This window comes from Ochotona curzoniae, unplaced genomic scaffold, assembly GCF_017591425.1.
Source record: "Ochotona curzoniae isolate NIBS_2020 unplaced genomic scaffold, NIBS_Ocur_1.0 scaffold_1852, whole genome shotgun sequence".
NCBI classification, from domain to species: Eukaryota; Metazoa; Chordata; class Mammalia; order Lagomorpha; family Ochotonidae; genus Ochotona; species Ochotona curzoniae.
Window position 1 is genome coordinate 19,061,091 of NW_024467087.1, and position 21,288 is coordinate 19,082,378.

The 21,288-nt window shown below is 36.6% G+C and overlaps 1 protein-coding gene across 3 annotated transcripts in view; it reads left to right on the forward strand.

Moving 5' to 3' along the window:
• The window catches only part of TENM1 (teneurin transmembrane protein 1), a 531,802-nt gene that overhangs the window by 145,133 nt on the left and 365,381 nt on the right, over positions 1 to 21,288 (forward strand). The gene's annotated exons all lie outside the window — the stretch shown is intronic.

Below are 21,288 nucleotides of genomic sequence, written 5' to 3' on the forward strand. Positions count from 1 at the left end.
TTTACTGCTGTTTGTAAGCAGGACCTGCAGTACTGAATAAGCACAGATGTACTTCAGATTAATATTTAATCTGATACCAGAAGCACTTAAAGGGGTTAGGGATATGCGCTCTTCATAAGAAATTACTTGTTTCTCACAGAGAGCAATTATAGTACTGCAAAGATAACAAAAATAAGATTGTCATGTTCTCCTTAGGCTTAAGAGATAAGTCTGGAAGGGAAAGCATGCGGTTGACTGCTTTGTGTTTGTTTTTTTTTTTTTTCCTGAATTTTCCTAAGTTGTTTGGAATAAAAAAATAATCATCATGTCATCACACGGATCAAAAAGAAAGTAAAATAGAGAGATTATTTCACTCCTTAGGAATAGATAGGGAATGAGTTTTAATTGACATAATTAGAATATTATTGAAATGAAATAGAACCAAGCAACTTACTAATATGTAATAGGACAGCATCTATACCATCTATATAAAGTTACAGTTCCGATTTTTCCCTGTTTTTTGCAGAGATGATCTTCACACACAGTTTCAGAAATAGGGTTGAGTCCAGAGCCATCTTATGCCTTCATTTTAACCACTTGCGCCACCGCGCCGGGCCCTTATGCCTTCATTTTAAACTTCGTTTTGATACAAGTTAGAACTGTGAAGATTTTTAACATCACATTACATATTGAATCTTCAAAAAAATACCACCTCAAAAAAAAAAGCAGGGGGAAGAACATATCATCTTCAGTGAAAATGAAGTCACGTTCCTTGCTTGCATCATGTTTTTGGTTTTATCTATTAGGATTTTAATTATCTGCAAAAAGAAATGACAATCTAATAATACTTTGGGGGATTTACAGCTTCGAGATTTATAAGCATAGAAAGGATTAGCTGGACCACATACGAGTTATTTTGCACTAAATTTCGAGTTTACATCTAAAATGTTACCTTCCTTTGCAGTATGGTTAGGTGTTGTATAATCAGAATGCCAAATCAGGAAAGGGTAGTGACTGGCCTTTGGCGCAGTGATGCCTTTACTGCCTTGGACTTCTGCATCACATATTAGAATGTCTGAGTCCAAATCCCAGCTCCACTCCTGCTCAGTCTTCCAGCTAACACACACGGCGGCAGCAAGTGGATGATGACACAAGCTGTGGTGTTCCTGCACACACTGGGGAGACTTCCCACATGAGCCGACTCTGCTCACTGCACTCATTGCTTAGGTGAACCAGTGGATAGGAGGTTGTAGTGTAATGGAGGAAGAAGCAAAAAGCAAAGCAAATAAACGTGTGTGTGTATATAATTAAAAATATAAATGGTATATACATATATACACAAGTGCAAATATGCAAGATTTGGTTATATTTTTCAGAAATTAAGGAAAGTCTTGTGGATCCCACTTATCAGGGAGAACTAGACAAAGTGTCTTTCTGATGGTGATAGTTCGAGTGAGATCTGAAAGAAAAATTGATCATTCAAATGATGATGATAAGAGAGGAAACAATCTTTCTATCACATGCAAAGTTACTGTGATAGGAAGAGACCTGTCCGGGAACTGCTAAAAACATGCACCTGGAAACGTAGTGGACTGAAGGGAAACAGCTTCACATGTTACAGTAAGCATCGCCTGTGTCACAGAAAGTCATTGAGGCTGTCACAATGGGTCCAGAAGTCTTAAGTGTAATAGGAAGCTTTTGAAGGGGATTAAACAGTTTGTTAAAAAAAGAAAGGAAAAAAAAAAAATGAAAGAAAAACCACCTTATCCCAAAGCTGATTAGTGCAAGCGCACAGGAAATAAATTAGAGAGAATGATATCAGAAATGGTGAAAGCAGTGAGGCTGGAAAGGAAAATTGCAGTTACTCGTGTGGGAGACTACAGTGGAAACAGAGGAAAAGGACAAGCCATGTTTCTAGAGGAACCAAATAGAGTTTGATAAATTGGATAAGGGCGGTAAGAAATAAACATCTAGAACAGTTCCATTTTCTTGATTAAATGAGGCAAAGAGCATAGCGAGCATAAGAGAATCAAATGTGATGTTTTTAGATATGTTAGGAACATGTCTACATATTGTTATGTAATTGAATGTATGAACCAGGGTTAGGGAACAGTGTAGTTAGCTTGCATTGAATTAGTTAATAGCAGCATTGAGTCACCATAGTTCTTGATAATCTCTGGATACTTACTCTTTGGATTCACTCATTGATGATGATTTTCAAAATATCAGGGCTGGTTCAATAAATTAGACACTGTTCCATGACACTGCATTCAGAGATTGTAGCAGGGCCTGGAGATTTGCTTGCAAGGATGTAGATTATACAGTTTTTTTTTTAAAGAAGGGAAATTTGAGTAAGCTTCATAGTCTACACGGAAAGGGACTATCTTAATACGGAAGTCGGTAAGAGAAAGTGATTTAAAGAAACAGGGGGAAAGTACTATAAAAGAAACTGAATCATTTCACAACTTGACAGCTCCCAAATATTAATCTGTAAAGTTATTAATAATGATTGTAGAATTTAGTGATCACGAAAGATATGTCAGCTAGATTTCAAAGTATATTTACATGTGTTCATTTAGTTCTCCGCAGAAAGATGTGGATATTTTTTACCTAACCACTTCAGAGGTTAGAAAATAGTAAAGACAGATTCAGCTGAACAAAGTAAGACTTTTTGAAAAAAGATTTATTTATTTTTATTGGAAAGCCAGAGCTTACTAGAGCCAAAGCCAAAAGCCAGGAACTTCTTCCAGGTCTCCCACAAGGGCAGTGTGCCACGGCTTTGGGCCATCCTTTACTGCTTTGCCAGAACACAAGCAGGGAGCTGGAAGGAAAGTGGAGCAGCCAGAACATGAACCTGTGACCATATGCAATCCCAGCACTTACAAAGCAAGAATTTTGCCCGGGAGTTGTCCTGCCAGATCCTTAAGAAAGCAAAATTTCGAGTGGTTTGTTTCGATTTGAAGCTTGGCAGACTGTTACCACAATCCTAACTATTATACTATATAGTTGAGCTTTAATACAAGTGTGATTGTGATTTGCTTTTTGTCTCATAAGCAGATATTTTTCTATGAATATAATTAGCATCTCCATATTCTTCATTATTTTATTCTGTAAGCCATACATATTTTATGGCATGGTGAGGATTGTCCTAGAATGTTAAGGTATCTGTTTACAGTCTACATATCCTGTGATTTTGCTATGTTTTATTTTGTTTCTGTTTTCTTTTCATATTTCTTAGACTCTTTCCCTTTAAAAATGATGACAAGAGTAGGATTTACAGACCTTCATAGAAACCTCTACCCAGTTCTGCAGCCCTGTTATATTGACTGTAATTTATCGATGAGGTCTGCCATCTCAAATTCTTCATCTATATTTCCTCTCAGGAAGGAGACTATAAAATTATTTTCTTTCCTGGCAAATTTAATTCCAGAAACTTACAACTAACCACCATTGTAATAAACAACTCTAGCAGCTGTTCCCATCCAGAGCCATTTTACCCCACAGAGAAAAATGAACTGTGTTAATTGGTTAATCTATATATTATAATATTTACTTTTTAATGATATAGTTTCAAGTTAGTCTTGCCATATGTTGAGGCCCATGTTTAGAAACTGGTCTGATTTCATGCTAACTTTGGAGAGTTTCCCAAGCATTAAAAAAAAAAAAGAAAGAGGCAAAGTAATAGGAACACGTAAACAAAATTAAACAAAAACGTCTTTGGGTTTGAAATAGTATGCCAATGATTAGTTATTTTTTAATCTCAAAAGAGTTAAAGCTCATTGAAACTTTGTTCAAATCAATTGACTTTCAGCTTAGAGATCTGAAAGAGTTTTGTGTCTTTTTAAAAGGATTTCTTTGAAGCCTACGGAAACTCTTTTTTTTATTCTGATTAGGTCCCATCTGTCACCATGCTTATGAGGTTGCCTTTTGTAAATGGTCTATTTCCTCTTTAACCAATATGTTCCTAATTTTCATAGAAAATATGTGGTAATGTTTACTCATTCTCAAGCTGAGAAATGGCATGAATGTATTACTAAGAAAGCCTATTCCTTTTATTTGAATCTTTGTAAAAGATCCAGAAAATTGTGCTTTCTCTCTGATTGTCATCAACCATGCATCAGCTAAAGGTCAGTTAATTGGTGGTAAATTTTCTGTCGCTGGCATATTTGCCTAGTCCACTGACCAAATGATACACACACTGTGAAAACAAAATGACCTATGTCTCCTGGAAGTTTCTAGACTGTGAAAGTTTTCCTAGGAAACAGCTTACATTCAGTTGTCATTTTTGGTATGGAATGAAGATGTAAATTCTTTCAAAGGAAAGATATATCATGAAAACTATTGGGGTAAGGAAGGAGTGTGGGTTTGAGGGTGGTGTTGGAAATTAGATTACTTGTGCTATTGAAACAATTCAGGCTGGCAAGTGTCTTTCTAGTATTACTCCCAGCTTCCGGCTTAAATAATTCAGGCCTCCCAGATAGGTTGGGTGTTTCCAGGAGAGAGGAAATATTGTACTATCTGAAAGAAATAAAATTCCTGCTTCCATCCATCCTTCCTAATGTGGGTAACATCCCTGAAGGCTCTCCATCACCTCTGAAAGCACAGTGTACTCTGTCTGGAGAATAGATTTCACAAACACACCTACATATAACTCACTCACTCTGTCTCTATCTCTCTCTGTCTCTCTCTCTCACACACACACACACACACACACACACACACACACACACACTCCTCTAAAATATGATGGAGAAATAATGACTCTATTTATTGCTAGCTTCTTACTGAAGTGTGTCAATCCGGTAGCTCTAATAATGGAGAAAATTAATATATCCTGTCAGGGCCACATGATATGAATACTGAAATGCTGTGAAGTGTCTGCATATAGAAGAGTAGGGAAATCCACTTTGATCTACATTTTTGATGTTTGATAATTGCGCTTATTATGAGGTCCTTTCTACTTTTTTACTTTGACACAAGATCCATTATCAGTGACAGGATGAGGAACAGTACAGGTTTGATTTGAAAAACTACTTAAGATGAGGTAATGGAAAAGAAGTCTTTTGCACATGCATATTAAGAGAATGAAAGAAAAATTAAATCTCATCATACAGTGGCTCATACAGATTGCCTTATGTATGATATTCAATGCCTCATGAAGTGCATTTTTAGGTAGACTACTAATACTTGTTTTGATGCTTTTGTTCTATGGAAAAATATGGATTGGGGAGATGAACTGTGATCACAAACAATAAAGTCATGAAGCCAAGAAAGTTTTATCTTCAGAAATCATTATAAATAGAATGTCATACGTGGATAGGACTTGAAAACTGAATATAAATAGCAAGATAGATTAGTATTTTCATTAACTAGGAGTCTTTCAGCATCTCAATTTTCTTTAGATTATACAAGTTACTTTGATGCAGGTCATTATTGGCAATTAATACATCATAATGCATTTGAACTTTTCTGCATGCCCACATTTTATAACAAAGGGGCAAGCTATTTTAGCACTTTAATGCAGCACCTTACACATTAAAAAAATTAGTATTCTTCATAGTTGAAGGCTAAGAACAATGCTGATTCATTTATTCAATGGCTTAATTCACCTCCTGTGTCCCCAGTGGTCTCTCCTTTCCACATGTTTGTTGGAGGAGCTTCGGTTGCTGATGGGGTTTCTGTTCACTGCAGTGCTGCTCTGTTATCTCTGCTGTTGCCTTGTGTCCATGGGTTCCCAGCTCCCTCTCTGGCTCCGGCCTAGACACCCTCCTGATACCTCCAGTCAAGCCCTCTCTGCTTCTTTGCTAATCCTCCTCCATTGGTCTTAACGTGCTCTCACTCAACCCCTCCATCTTTGTACTCTCCTATTCTTTATCTCTGTTAGGGGCATTGCCTGCTATTTGATCTTTGGCTCTCAAAATTATATACATATTATATATGTGTGTGTGTTTACATGTATATGTACACATTATCTTAACAGTGTATGATATAATTCAAAACTATAGATTCTTCTAACCCAAAATACACACTAGGCTTTTGGTTTTGCTTCTGAGATTTTCTTTTTTACAGAATGATAACTTCTTAACTAATATTAATTCTTATTAAGTTTGTGGCAGCTAATAAATTAATGTTCTTTGTAATTTCTTATAATTTTTATTATCTTTGATGATATATTTTTCATTAGCATTCCCTTTTACAGATACATTCTCTATAAAAAGTTGAGAAATATTATTCCTTACAGCTTTTAGAGAAAATGACAGTATATTTAGAAATATTTAATACATTAACATTTTTTTGGTCTCTAACTTCCAAAGTTGATGAGGTGAAAGTGTTTTTCAAGCATTAAGCATCATCTAAATCCCATTAGATCTTAAGGAAAGTAGAACAGTAAGGTATAAACAGAATGCAACCTCATATGCATACATTCTAAATGAAAGTTTGGCCACATTTGAACCTTATTACGCTTCCTTGAAAATGCATGTTTACTTGCTACTATTGTAATAGATATGCCATTTTGCAAAATCTATCTTCTTGTTTCATTCTTATATGAAATTTTGGAGCATAACTTACCTCTTATATGAAATTTGGAATCATAATTTAACCATCTTTGTGAAACTCATGTTAAAAAATAATTTTCCTTTCAATTGTAGAAAATACTGGAAAAGCTTACATCATCGTCAGAACAGCCATTTCCCACATAGACAAAGTATGATGCCATTATTTAACTCTTATCTCTGGGCACGATGGGAGGGGGTAGACTTTTGCCATAGCAATTAAGATGCCGCCTGGTACACCCACAACCAAAATTGGAGTATCAGAGTTCAAATCTTTGCTCCATTTCCAAGCCTACCATACTCCTAATGTATCCCCAGGGAGGCAGTAGGTGATGGACCAGGTAGGTGGGTCCCTGCTAGCTACATGGGAGATCCAGACTGAGTTCCCAACTCTTAGTTTTGGCCTTGCTCTGTCCTAGCTGTTGCAGGAATTTGGATAGTGAATATGAGAGAACGTTCTCTCTACTCTCACTGCTTTTCCTCCTCTCTTTTTCATTTCTCAACTCCTCTCTCTTTCTTCCCATTTCAATTAAATAAGATAAATACATAAGGCATAAAATATTATCTCTAGTGGTAAGAGACTGCCTGTTGGGAATTTGTTTCTCTCCAATAACTTTTTGATGGAGATCAACTCTGTAATTCACAATAGTTATTAGGCTACATCAAGAATATCACTTAAAGGTAGAATCTAAGCTTAAAGAGTTAAAGAAAATTAGAACAAGACCAAAAATAAACTTACCTGATCATAACTCTTCTCATAGTAACATCAAAGCAAGATCTACAATGCTGTATACTTCTTTAAGCTTTGTGAATTCCTTTTAACTGAATTATTTCTATGCGGTAAAGGCACACACAAAATTCACGTGGAGATACATTAATTGCTAGTTAGATTACACTATCCAGATACTTTCATAGAGTATTAACTTAAGTACTTGATCAATACCATAACTGACCATCTCAAATCATTTCCAACTAATGTGTAACTGCTTTACTATAGAAAAGTGTTAATAATTAACACTCTAGTTGGATGCTGCATAATACTGAGAGTAGCATTGAAATCTGGATTAGTATTGAGCGGTTGGTAACATTTTTACTCAAAAAATATGACAGGTTGTTGAACAAAATTACCAGTGTTTTCACAACGAATAAGAAGATTTAGAATTGTTATTATAGAACTATAAATTTCTTTTGAAATAAGATTTTGCATCGCTTCTTGCCCTTTGCACTGAGATCAAGTAAAATAAGATTTTGGTGTCATATATTCATATCATTACATCCTTTTAAGAATAAAAGATACTCAATAACATGTTTTACTGAGCTGTTAGGCAATATTCATGCTTTCAGTTTGTCTTTCTATCTGTTTTTTTGCCTTATCATGGTTAGGGAGGAGAAAGGAAGCATTTGGAAATAACTTGATTAGTCCATGTAAACAGAGGCTCAAATGAAGAACTAACAATTCATTGATCCATAATATTGTTTTCCAAAGTAAAACTGGTCTACAGGAACATGAAGCCTCCACTGTTTAATTCTACTTAGTAACGTGCCTGTGTGCGCGCATGTGTGTGTGTGCGCACGCGCTCCTGTTAAGCTCTTTCATTGGATTGTAATTGATTTCCACGAATGTTCAATTTGTAAGTAATAATCACTGAAAATTTTCATGAATGTTTAATAATTTGAATGCTGACTGGCGGTCCCTTAAATCCTTTAAAATTGACCAGGCGGCCCTCCTATATTCCCTAAGCTTAAATTGGCACGGATAGGTATTAGAGGAAGTAGTTTATTTTTTAAAGAAAGACTGTTCGTTTTGTAGATTTTGCTAGAAGTATATTTTAAATCATGCACTTAGAATAAAACTTAACAGTATCAATTATGTATATGCATTTGCCAGCGCACATATGTTGGATACGTAAGAGTTGTATATTAGAATTCAGTGGCAGAATCAAATACTCATTTATTCATTTGTCTTCCTGTACAAATATCAACTGCTTCCCACTTAGAAAATATAGAATGAAGGTAGAGAATATAAAACAACTTTTACTTCTTGCTTCCAAACAGGATAATGTCATGGTGTGTGTATATATATACACACACACACATATATAATGCTTTATACTTAACTTTCTTACAATCTTAATTTACTTGGAAATCCAATAAATATGTGTATGTATACTTTTTATTTCATTCAAGAGTAACATTGAATGATTATATCCATAATGAAATACATGAGCCCTATGCAGTTGTTGCTTGGAACAAATATAGTCATCACAAAAAAGCTACCATAAAATGTTGCAGGGCTGGCATTTGCCTACCAGTTAAGATGGCCATGTCTTATATTAGAGTATTTAGGTTCATTACATGGCTCTACCTCCTAACACCAGCTTCCTGGTGATTCCAATCCTATGAGAAGGAAGCTGGTGACATAAATTGTATACCTGCCACCCAATCTAGGTTAGGGACTTAGATTAAGTTTCTGGTTCCCAGGTTGTCCTCAGCCTACTTTCAAACATGATGCATGTTTGAGGAACTAACCAATGAATGGAAGCTCTGTGTCTGTTTCTATGCCTCTCAAATACATTAATTTCAAAATATATTCCAAATACTCATGGGCTATTCAAAGCTATAGTAAGTGCTATTGGAAAAGTTACAGTATTCTTTAAATATTTATTTTTATTTAAAAGGTACATTTTACAGATAGAGAAGGATAGAAAATGTTTGCCATCCACTGGTTCTCTCCCCAGATAGCTGCAATAGTCAGAGCTGAGCAGATCTGAAACCAGGAGCCAGAAGCATCTTCCTGGTCTTCTGTGTGAATCCAGGCTGCCAAGGACTTGGCCATCCTCTGCTTTTTTTAGGCCACAAACAGGGAGCTGGATCAGAAGAGGAGCAGCAAGAATACACAAACTAGTGCTCATATGTGATGCCAGCACTTCAAGGTAGAGGATTAGCCTGTTGAACCACTGCACAGGCCCCAAATTGCTCTGTCTTCTTACATTATCTAGAGTTATTTGGACCTCATAATTCTGCCTTACCTCAACTGATTTTATAAGAAACTGATATATTAAACCAATAGATCAACTGATTAATTGACAATATGAAATATAACCGTCAAGCAGATCAAAATATTCTTATAGTGGTCCAAGAATTTACTTCCTGTTTGGAAGCTACTTAGGAAATGAATGTCAGTAGGTTCCTTGAGAAATATTCATGTGACACATAAGCAAAAAAGTGAGTGAGCAGATCTCACTTTAAATATCCCAGTGTGGGATATGCCTGATGCGACATCTCATACTTAGGTTTCTAAGTTAGGAGACTCAAACAGGACAGTGTCCGTAAGAACGGCAATGATGAATTCTTTCTGTTATTGCTCTTTTCTGCGCCTACATTTCTGGTAGCACATTCTTCAAACTCCTGTAACTATTAGCAACAAAATTTAATCACATCTGGCTGTTCCGAAAATACTTGTTCACTCAGTTACAAATTATTTCTTCAGACTGGCTTCCCTCTACAGGCAACTGATATTCATTACTTGTTTTTTCTAAAGTCATTCTCAGTTGCTGGCATTTACTTTGAAATTTGAGGGGTCTCTTTATTTTCATACCCATACTTCCTTAAATACTAAGCATCAAACCATTGCCATACCCAGTACCTCCTCAGTAGTTGAATGACAGAACACAAATTTCCAACGCTCTCTAAACAGAACTATATTGTTTATAAGAGAAATGTGAACAGAAAAGTGAAGAATTGAGTTTGTTGTATGAATGCAGGTATATTTCAATTGCAGAAATCAGCCTAAGGCCTAATGAGGAAACTTGAAAGAAATCAGTAATTCCCACTGTTTCAATTTCTCCATGTATTTCTATTTTCATTTTATTTATTTTCCTCAGAAGATGAGCTCTATTTGTATTCTTCTGAATATGGCCATAAAGGCAATGACCTTGATCTTGTGTGGCCAAAGCATCTCAATTTAAAACCTGACTGGGACTAAGGCTCTGTCCCAATTTAAAGTCCCATGAAAAATCATCTTATCCATAAAGCTTGGATAAGGAGCACACTGCCAGAATATTTAGTTCTCAGAATATTAAATGATCATATAGCTGCTGCAACAGCCCTATCTCTGTGAATGGAGGGCAGTTTTCAGAGAGGGAGGAAGGCGAGCTAAGCAAATGCCCCAAATTGGCTGCTATACATGCAAAGACTGGTGAGAATTGGGTATGTTTTTGGAGTGCCTCACTTTTGATATCAAACATGACTTTTCACTTTAACATTTGTTTTAAAAATGTTTTCTAATTATCTGTTGAGATTTCCATTTTTTGTCTTTATAATGAATATATTTCCTTTTACAGTCATGAATATTGTTACAGTAGCTAACTTTAAAATCATGTTCTGTGAATTCTAGCATTAGGTCTGTTTTAGGGTTAGTTTTTATGTTATCGTTTGTCTCCACAATTTGTCACAGTTTCCAGCTTCCAGGTTGTTTCTTTTTGATATTCAATAATTTTGCAATGTATTTTAGGCATTTAGATGGTTACCTTTATGGAAACTCTAGATTCTGACAAGAGTTTTCCCTTTTTTTTTTTTAACCTTTTGCATAGAAAGTGATTAAATTTCTTAAACTCCAATGACAAATTCTGTCTCTTGAGTTGCAACTCAATTCACAAATGAATTCCTTCTTATTAGGCTCTGTCTCCCTCCTCCATCTACTCCCACCCCACTCACACATACAAATCCATGGATCCACAGTCCATCAGAGATTCGGGAGCAGCTTATATCCAGGATGTATGGCAGTCCTATCTCCACGTGGAATTGCCCCTTGCCTTTTCAGTGGGTTTCATTGCTTAAATTCAGTTATCTTAATTCTTTTGTATTTATTTGATACGTAGAAGTTGCAGAGACAGACAGAGACAGAAACAGACTGTGATTAAATGAAAATCCCCCAGAAGTTTAAAATGGCTGGACTGGGCTTAACATAGGACCATACAGTCAAGAACTCAGTCTGGATCTTCCATAGAAATGGGAGTAAACCAGTCAATCGAACTATCACTGCTACCTATCAATGCCAGGGTCTCTATCAGGGGGAAGGTGGGGTGAGGAGTAGAGGTGGGACGTATATCCAGATATTCTGTTGTAGGATATGGGCACACTAACCAGGATCATAAGTAGTGGGTCTAACAGCTATGTCTGCTTCCATGATTGATTGCGCTAGAGTAACTGAGATGTATTTGTGAAGATGTTTGCTACCTCTTGCAACTCTGATTGCGTTTAACTCTCAGATTAACAACATAAAAACTGGAGGTTCATCTATGCTTTCTCATCTTCTAAATATTCTTCCTCACCAGAGTCTTCACCTGCTATTGTCTCTCAAGTGCCTCACAGGTCTTTGTTCTCTTGCCGACATTTATGTGGTGCTTGTCTGTGGAAGGGCAGGTTATGGTAACTTATTCAACTACAGTCACCTAAGGATAGTTGCCATTTCTTTTTGTAAATTAAAAAAATAATAATATAGCACATACTCACTGTAAAATAATAATTACCATGAATGTAATTCCTAGTCTTATTCTAAGACATTTAAATGTACCTAGATCATTAAATAATAGTGAAAATTAATATAGATCTAAAAGTTCTAATTCTCCCACTGTTCTGATTCTGATTATAAAGAATACTGATGAATGGATACTCTTCCTGATATTTCCAACAGCAATTGTTGAAATTTTAGTATATATCATATTTTTGCAGTATTCTTTTTCACATGTACAATATATCATAGATGTTTGTCCAAGTCATTTTAAATGTTTAATTGTCTAAAATAAATTTATGGGGCTGACATTGTGGCACAGCAGGTTAAACTGACATTTGTGACACCAGCATTCCACATGACAGTCAATTTAACTACTGGCTGTTCCATTTCCAATCTAGCTCCTAGCAAATATGCCTTGCAAAAAAATTGGTTGTTGATCTGAGTATTTAGGCATTTGCCACTCGAGTGGGAGACTGAGATGAAGTACTAAGCTCCTGGTTTTGACCTGGCTGGGCCCTGGCTATTGCAGCCATTTGAGGAATGACCCAGCAGATGGAAGATCACTCACTCACTCTCTCTCTCAAGCTACCTTTCAGTAAATCATAACAAAGTCAAAAGGAAAACAAATTTGTAACTGTTATTGTAACAACTCATACACACTAAGAGGCTGAATCCTTTCATATAAAGGGCTGCTATGTATCACAACCCAACAGCCAATACAATACTGAATGAGGAAAAATTGAACTCATTTTCATTCCGATCTGGAGCAACATAAGAATGTCCAATTTTACCACTAATATTAAATATTGTACTGGAAATATTACAAGAGAAATTAAGGAAGAGAAAAAGGAGATCAAAGTTGACAAGAAGAAAGTGAAAATATCCACATTTGCAGGTGACATTGCACATGGAAAAACAAAATGCCACCAAAAGCTATTAGAATTAATAAGACAATTTAATAAAATTGAAGGTTTCAAAGTAAATACACAAAAATTGCAACTTTTTAATTCATGAATGTTTCTGGTTAGGATAGCTTTACCTAAAGAATTTTGTTTTCCTGTTTTAGTGTACTGAAACAGTTTTAGAATATTGGTATCTAGACTATTCCACAATTAACTCTTTGTCCTTATTTAATCAATTTCAATTTAAATAATTATTTAGATAAAAGTGAAATAAGATGCATGAAAATGTTTCATGCAGTTGAATTGTTTTGGGTTTTTATTAAAGTTATTTCTTTTTTGGAACGTCAGATATACAGAGAGGAGAGAAGGCAGAGAGGAAGATCTTCCCTCTGCTGATTCACACCCCAAGTGACTACAACTGCCAGAGCTAAGCCAATCCAAACCCAGGAGCTCAGAGCCTCTTCTGGGTCTCCCACACAGGTGCAGGGCCCCAAGGCTTTGGGCTGTCCTCCACTGCATTCCCAGGCCATAAGCAGGGAGCTGGATGGGAAATGGGGCTGCCAGGATTAGAACAGGGGTGCATATGGGGTCCCGACGCTGGGCCATGTTTTGGGGTTTAAAATTTTTTTTTTTACTTATTATTATTGGAGAGGCAGATTTAAAGAGAGAAGAAGAGACAGAAAGATCTTCTATCCACTGGTTCACTCCCCAAGTGGCCACAATGGCTAGAGTTGAACTGATCTGAAGCCAGAAGCTTCTTCTGGATCTCCAGTGGGTTCAGGGTCCCAAGGCCTTGGGCCATTCTCATCTGCTTTCCCAGGCCACAAGGAAGGAGCTGGATGGGAAGCAGGGTTGCCGGGTTTAGAACCGGCACCCATATGGGATCCCAGCAGATACAAGGTGAAGATTTTAGCCTGTAGGCAATGGTGCCGGGGCCCAAAACAGTTCATTTTTTTTAAAATTAGTGTTATATTATTTCTCTGTGTGTCTCATTCACTAAGTCTGACTTTCCAATGAAAAGTTTACAAAAAAATTTAAACCAAGGCAGGGAGTGGGGGGCGGCAACAAGATCGCTTAGTAGCTAAAGCCTCACCTTGCATGCACCAGGAACCCATATGGGCTCCCGTTTCTATCCCAGCTGTCCCAACTGCTCCACTTCTCACCTCTGCTTGTGGCCTGGGAAAGCAGTAGAGGATGGCCCAAAGCCTTGGGACCCTTGACCCTGTGTGGGAGACCAAGAAGACGTTTCTGGCTGCTGCTTTCAGATTAGCTCATCTCTAGCCATTGTGGCTACTTAGGAAGTCAACCAGGGATGGATGATTTTTCTCTGTAAATCTGACTTTCCAATAACAACTGTAAAAAAAATGATATAAGTTTGACCTAAATTTCTTGAGTGCCTACTCTGTTTAATAATATGGACTGGTTGGTAGTCTTTTTCTTCAAGGTAGTGAAAATCTGCATTTGAGAATAAAGAGACCACTAAACTGCACCTTAATTTAGAAATAAAAAATCTGGATTATCACATTAACTTTAAAATGTGTCATTGAAATGGGAATGTGAGGACAGAGAAATATAGATCACAATGTGAATTGCTCCTTGAGTGATAGAATATGTCTGATATGCAACAGAAGAAAGAGGATGTGTTCTAATATGAAAAAAAAAAATAGCATAGATGTGGGCCTTAATTTTTTTCTGGTAATGTCAAGTGATTCTTTGATTGAAGTATAAGATATGCCTTATGTGCCATGAGTGGTTTGAGATAAGTATTTAAAGTAGAATCAGCCTGTAGAAAAAAAAAAATCACAGACTACAAGCATTCTTGTATTGTGAGGAGTTGACCTAGATTGTGCTAGTCTGTGAGTGAAGGAGTTTGACCAGAAGAATGTGGTAGGAGGGAGGAAGATGGTTCTCGCTTCTGTGACAGTCTAACCTGAAAGTATACATTGAATCAAAAGTAGTACCTGATTTCTTATTTACCTAAGTAAGATCTGAGAGTCTTGATCAGTGGACAGATCAGTGGACCAATCTTCCAGATTTGATTCTAGACCCAAGCTCTTTCTGTCTTTGTAAGCTCCACTGTGTTCAATACATGGCTGGAACAGTTGCCATATTCAGCTAGAGGAAAAGGGGAAGGGTAGTGGCCATGAGTGGACAGTTTATTTATGAGCCACATACAGAAGCAGTACTCAACACTTGCACCTTCTGTAGTCAGTCATGTCTATACCTCTCTGCAAACAAGGCTTAAAAATGAGGTCCAACTGCATTACTTGGAAGTCAAGGAAAATGATTTAGTGGACATCTAGATAGTATGTGTGATACGTAGTCAGGTTTTGTTTTCGGAAAGCACATTCAGTTTGCAATATTGATGATGGATTGGAAGGGGAGATACTAAAATCAGGAAGAACAGATAAAAATCCATTTTAATAGTTCAAGTGAGGGATAATGAGGTCCCAGAGGCAATGCTTAAGGCATTTGCAGCAGAGCTGAGAAAGGAATATATTTCAGAACACATTTGCTGACAGGACCTGGGGTAGAGAGAGTTTTTTTTTTTTTTTGACTGGAATAGATTGATAATCTGGATGAATGGTGATTTTTCTGTTTCATGTTAATAATATTCATCCAAAGGAAAGGTTGCTTTCCAAGACTCATAATTATTGGTTGTTTTATGTTTCAAAGTTCAATGGAAAAAGGGATGTATTTGAAGCCTTTCCCTCAAGAAAGTTTTAATATATCTGGGAAGGGGGGATTTTCCCAAAGGACAACTTAGACTTTTATGTATATCGGTAAACACAAATTAATGTAACACAAGCTAGACCCAGATTTCTAGGAAGATCTGGGAGAGAAGTTGCAATCAGGCATATACAAGGATCGTTTGCATTTAAGTTTGGAGTTTAGATTTCATATTTTGATTTAATAGTTATGTATTCAGTCCTAGATACCTGCACTGCTTGAATCATAACCATTATAGTTTGGTGAAATATTGTTTAATGATACAAATGAAATGTGATGCTTTAAAGAACTTATTGGAAATATGATATAGTAGCATTAATGTAGAAGTTAAAAATCAGCACGATAAGCCTTAATAAGTGCTATGATAGGATGGTACAGTTGAACCATAAGGGAACATGTTTTCAGGAAAATCTTTTAAAGCAGGAGGTCCTTTAGCCTGTCTTGGAATAAGAGTGTATGTGGGGCCTGGCATGATAGCATAGTGGTGATTAAGGTCCTCGCCTTGCATGCGCCGGGATCCCTTATGTTCACCAGTTCTAATCCTGGCGACCCCACTTCCCATCCAGCTCCCTGCTTGTGGCCTGGGAAAGCAGTCAAGGACAGCCCAAGGCCTTGGGACCCTGCACCCACATGGGAGACCCAGAAAAGGATCTGGGCTCCTGGCTTTGGATGGTTCAGCTCCAGCCATTGCGGCCACTTGGGGAGTGAACCACTGGATGGAAGATCTTCCTCTCTGTCTCTCCTCTCTGCATATCTGCCTTTCCAATAAAAATAAATAAATCTTAAAAAGAGAGTGTATGTGACCACAGAAACCAAAATTTAGAGATGAAGGAAAAAAGTCTTTCCTAGTGTAGAGGCAAAAAAAAAAATTGGGGGGGGGGGCGGCTGGGGAGCAACAAGTGAAGTGGTAAGCAGGCAAGCAGCAGGAGATGAAGCCTTGTTTCCTCTGAAGGAAAGGTCTCCTGATGGTCCTCTGCAGCGCTTGTAGTCATGTACTCTCATGCATAGTGCCTAGGCAATTTGGAGGCTCAGAAAGTATTTAGTTTTCTCCCTGTGTGCCTACTAAAGTCCTTGCTAGTGTGTCTAGCTCACTTCTCTCCAACTTCAGACATCTAACTAATTAACAGAGTTGGTGAAATAATGATTTTTCCATCAGTGGTTGAAGGCTCCGCTTGTCCCAGCTGGTGACCTCTCTTTGCATCCCCCCTAAGGCTACTAAGCCATTTACAGATCTATGTGCTTGCTTTAAATCACTGTTGCAAACCATCACTCCTGTAAGCCATCTAACTCCCAATTTCAGCGCAAAGTGAGTTGCTTAAGTGAAATAATAGTATCACCAAACACCATCTTGAATTCAAAATCAGATTGAGGTAACAAATAAAGCTCTATGTGACATGAATGACTAACACTATGAATTTCTCCTACTATAGCAGAACTGTATTTCTTAAGAGCTAACAATATTTTCCTTGTGAAATTTACTGTGTGAAATGTTTAAGTACACTTTGGCCCTTGAAGGGTAGTAATTTTAACTGGAAACATTTCAGAACAAGGTAATAAGTTAAGAAATGAGTGCTTGGGTAAGGAATTTAAAACTGAAATTTTATTTTATTGGCCTTTTTTTCTATCTTCATCTGTAGTTTTATGCACAGTATATCTATTGCAATTGAGATTTTTTTGTCTAGTTTTTCATGAACCCAATCAACCAATCTACACACTGGACAGAATGTTATTCTTTTAAACTGAGGGACATTAGACTTTTCCTGCTGATAAATAGCTTACACTAAAATAGAACTAGGAGAGGGTGGATATTTGAAATCAAACAGGCTTAGCCTTAGTTCCCAGATTTATGGTTCTCAACAGTGAGACCTAGAGCAAGTTTTTGAACCACTCTGAGTCTAATTTCTTAATAATATCAACTACCCCCATGTGGGATATTTGTGAGAATTAGAGGAATTAGGGAAAGTATCCAATGTGAGATGAATAAAGAGTAGAAATCACTACTGCTTTCTGTGTCATTCCCACATTTTTACCCAAGCCCCATATTCCCTGGGAATTAGTGTATTCAGAGCTTCCCTCTGCAAACTCATACAGTAGTTTGCCCATATTTGTAAGATCCCAAATATGTGCCTGAAACCAAGAAGGTACTGAACCATATATGCGACTTATTCAGTAATACCTATGATAAAATGTAATTCACAAAGTAGGCATAGCATAGTAAATGATTAATAATACTAATTAATAAGATAAATATAGCAATTATGTCAGTATTCTGTAATAAAAGCATTACTTTCACTTAAATGAATCACTTTGTGTCATCACTACTGTTGGAATTTAGAATCATTATTTAGTAAAATAGGGATGCTTCAACACAAGCACTGTGGTGTCATAATAGTCAGTCTGATAACTGAGATGGTCAAATAGCAAACAGAAGATGGTGGGTCCTGGGTGGATGTGGATATGCTGGACAAGGAGTGTTTCATGCCCCAGGTGGGATATGGTGGCTCACAATGGGATTTCATGCTACTCATAGTAGCATGCAATGTACACCTTATGTGTTATTCAGAGTTTTCTATTTAAAAATTTTAGAGTTCATTTGACCATGATGGACAGAAACCATGGAAATCAAAAAACCACAGATGAAGACTATTATAACACTCTTCAAACTTTTCCCCTTTGACACATGATGTTATGTGCAACTGTAATGCATACATCATAAAAGAGAAAGTGAAGGAATCAAAACTCCAGATCTCATCCAAGTCTCTAAGATATGTTCTGAAAACAGAATTTTAATTCCCTTAGGTTGGGTGTTATGATGTAGTGGGTAAAACTGCCTCCTGCGATACTGGCATCTTACATGAACATTGATTCATGTCTCAGTAGTTCAATTTCCAATTCAGTTCCCTGCTAACGTGCTTAGAAAAAGCAAGGGAAGATGGCCCAAGTGTGTGGGCCCCTGCCACCTGTGTAGGAGACCCTGTGTTTGGCTTAGCCCATTTTTTGCCATTGTATCCATCTGTGGAGTGAACCAGCAGATGGAAGGTCTCTCCTCTTCTCTGTAAGTCCAACTTTCAAATTGGTAGATTAATAGTTTAAAGGATAATACCCATTACCTCATTGGTGCACACTTACTGGAGAAACCAAAAACATTTTTATTAAATGCAATAGCAAGAGGATTAGGAAGGCAGTTTCTGATGAATCCCTACATGATCTAAAAGCATTACAGTAGGTTATTAGAAGTAAAATGGTTTACTTTACCTGGTATCCTAGCATTATGAAAAGAGGATTTGCTTTGAATAGAACTATAAGCTTGTTATAGTTTGCTGACTTTCTTGAATCTCAATGAGGAGGTGAGCTACAACCTGTGCCCACAACTATTGCACAACAATCCTTCCTCAAGACTCTTCAATGCAATCTGAGAAAATGACTGTAAAAGGCTGATGGTTAGAATAAGACCCTGTATGACCATCTTCCAGTAAATTGTTTTAATGACATCTGTTGATTTTCAGTTCCCTCAGTAATCTATAGCGTGTCCAATGTGGATGTCACATTCTGAATGCAGAGTACAAACCACATCCTTATACTGTGATGCTACTGTTATCCTTTTTAAAAAAATGAAGATGAATTATTTGGGTAATTATAAATGACAGCTAATTTTAAAATGGAATTTTCACTTAAATTTTTTATATAGGTGTTTTTAAAATGAGCTTTAAAAAAGCAATAAAACATGCAGATTCAAGGGCTTCTCTGAAGGTAGATAATATAGAAGAAATTCAACTGTCAACAAAATTATAAGTAGATTAGGTACTAACTATGAATTTAAAATGTGTACATAGCATTCCTTGAGCTGATTGAGTTAATTTTGATTTACTCACATTGACAGCATTGATTCTTTTACATTTTTATGGCTTAGATATATTGAGTGTATAAATGTATCCCCTAGCCTCTCAAGCTCTAATACGTTTAAAACATTGAAACACCAAGGCAAAATTATTCTATTTCAGACCTCAAAGCAAGTTTTTAGCCAAAGTTTCACTTGTTGGAACAAAAGCCATTTTCGATTTGAAAGAAATATTACATAGTTCCAGTAGTGAACTCAGTTTTGTAAAATTAGTCTTCTGGGTAATTCATGAAAATCAAGCCTGTCCAACAGAAACCAGTAAAGTATGATCCGTTAACCAAATCTGATCCAATAGCTATTTTTGTAAATAAAGTTTTTTCAGAACACAGGCATACAGATTAATTTATGCATCATCTAGAGAAGTTTTGGTGTTATCACAGTAGAATTTTATGCTTGTAGTACATGCCAAATGACCTGTAACCGCAAGATATTATTACCTAGTCATTGGTAGTCAAAACTTGCTAAAATGATGATATTATTTTAAATATATATTCATGTTAGAAAATTCATGAATATAGGGAAGAATAGAAACAAGATTATCTCATATCTTAAATATTAAAATTGTCAGAAAAAGTTTTGGAAAAATATACAAAGAACACTTCTTCCTGATGTTCAACTGTACTGTACTCAGGCTCTTCATTTGCCCTGTCACTCAAGATAGAGAAAATGGAACTGAATAAGTTCAGAGAAGGAAAAAAGAATTTGCACTAGATTAAATCATGTGGGTACCCTTAGTTCAGCAGGGAGGAAAAATGAATTTTGATTTTACTAAAATCTTCAAAGTCAAAACATTCAGTGGTAAGATGCACATTAACTTATTAGCAGGACACTTGAATATCTGTTAGAAAACCCTGCGGGAAAATTCAGGGTTGTAAGGACAATAGTTTTTCCAAGGAAGGCACTTGGACCTGCCTATTCAGTTGATACAACTGTATTGAATATTCAGCAGACATCTGACCGCTGAACAGCCTCTAAGAGGAAATCACCAGCACTGACCTCAGACTACCCATAGAAGGGGCTATTGTAACCATCAGATTTTGAGGGCAGTAAGCAGAAAGTCACTAACTGTGTAGAGGAAATCTGTAACTAGAAGACATGTACAGAGTAATGAGGAGTGGTGCCCAGACTTAAGTTTGTAGAATTTCTTCTCCAGACAACATTTTAGGTGACAAGGCCAAGATATGAAAAAACAAACAAGTTAAGGCGCTGTCAAAGCTAGTATGGATGATTGCTAAGAATTTGCTTGTGGAATACAAAAAAAAAAAAAAAAAAAATCTGCTTGCATGGATTCCTCCCCACCTGACTCCACTGAGCAGAGCAGCTATGTATCTTCAGTTAGCAGAATATTATTGGAATGGGATCAGAAAACTTAGAGAGGAAATGCAACATGTCCTGTCAGCTTGTTATGAGTCCCATGTTTTGTTTTTTTGTTTTTTTTTTCAATCTACCACCTCTTTTGGACTTTATTTTCTTGTTGTAAAATTTTATGGTACACTGAAAAAAGTTGTTAATTCTTTACTCATAAAATTTTATAGAACTTTAATCCTAGTGATTTTCTGCATAAACAGAGATATTTTTGGTATGCCCTTAGGCCACTCTTTACTGAGAAGGCTTATTGCTTCTATTATTTCAGTATAATTTTTATCATCCTTTCTTAATGCAAAATCTGAAATTGATCAGTGTCACCACGTTTCTAAACACGAGTTGAAG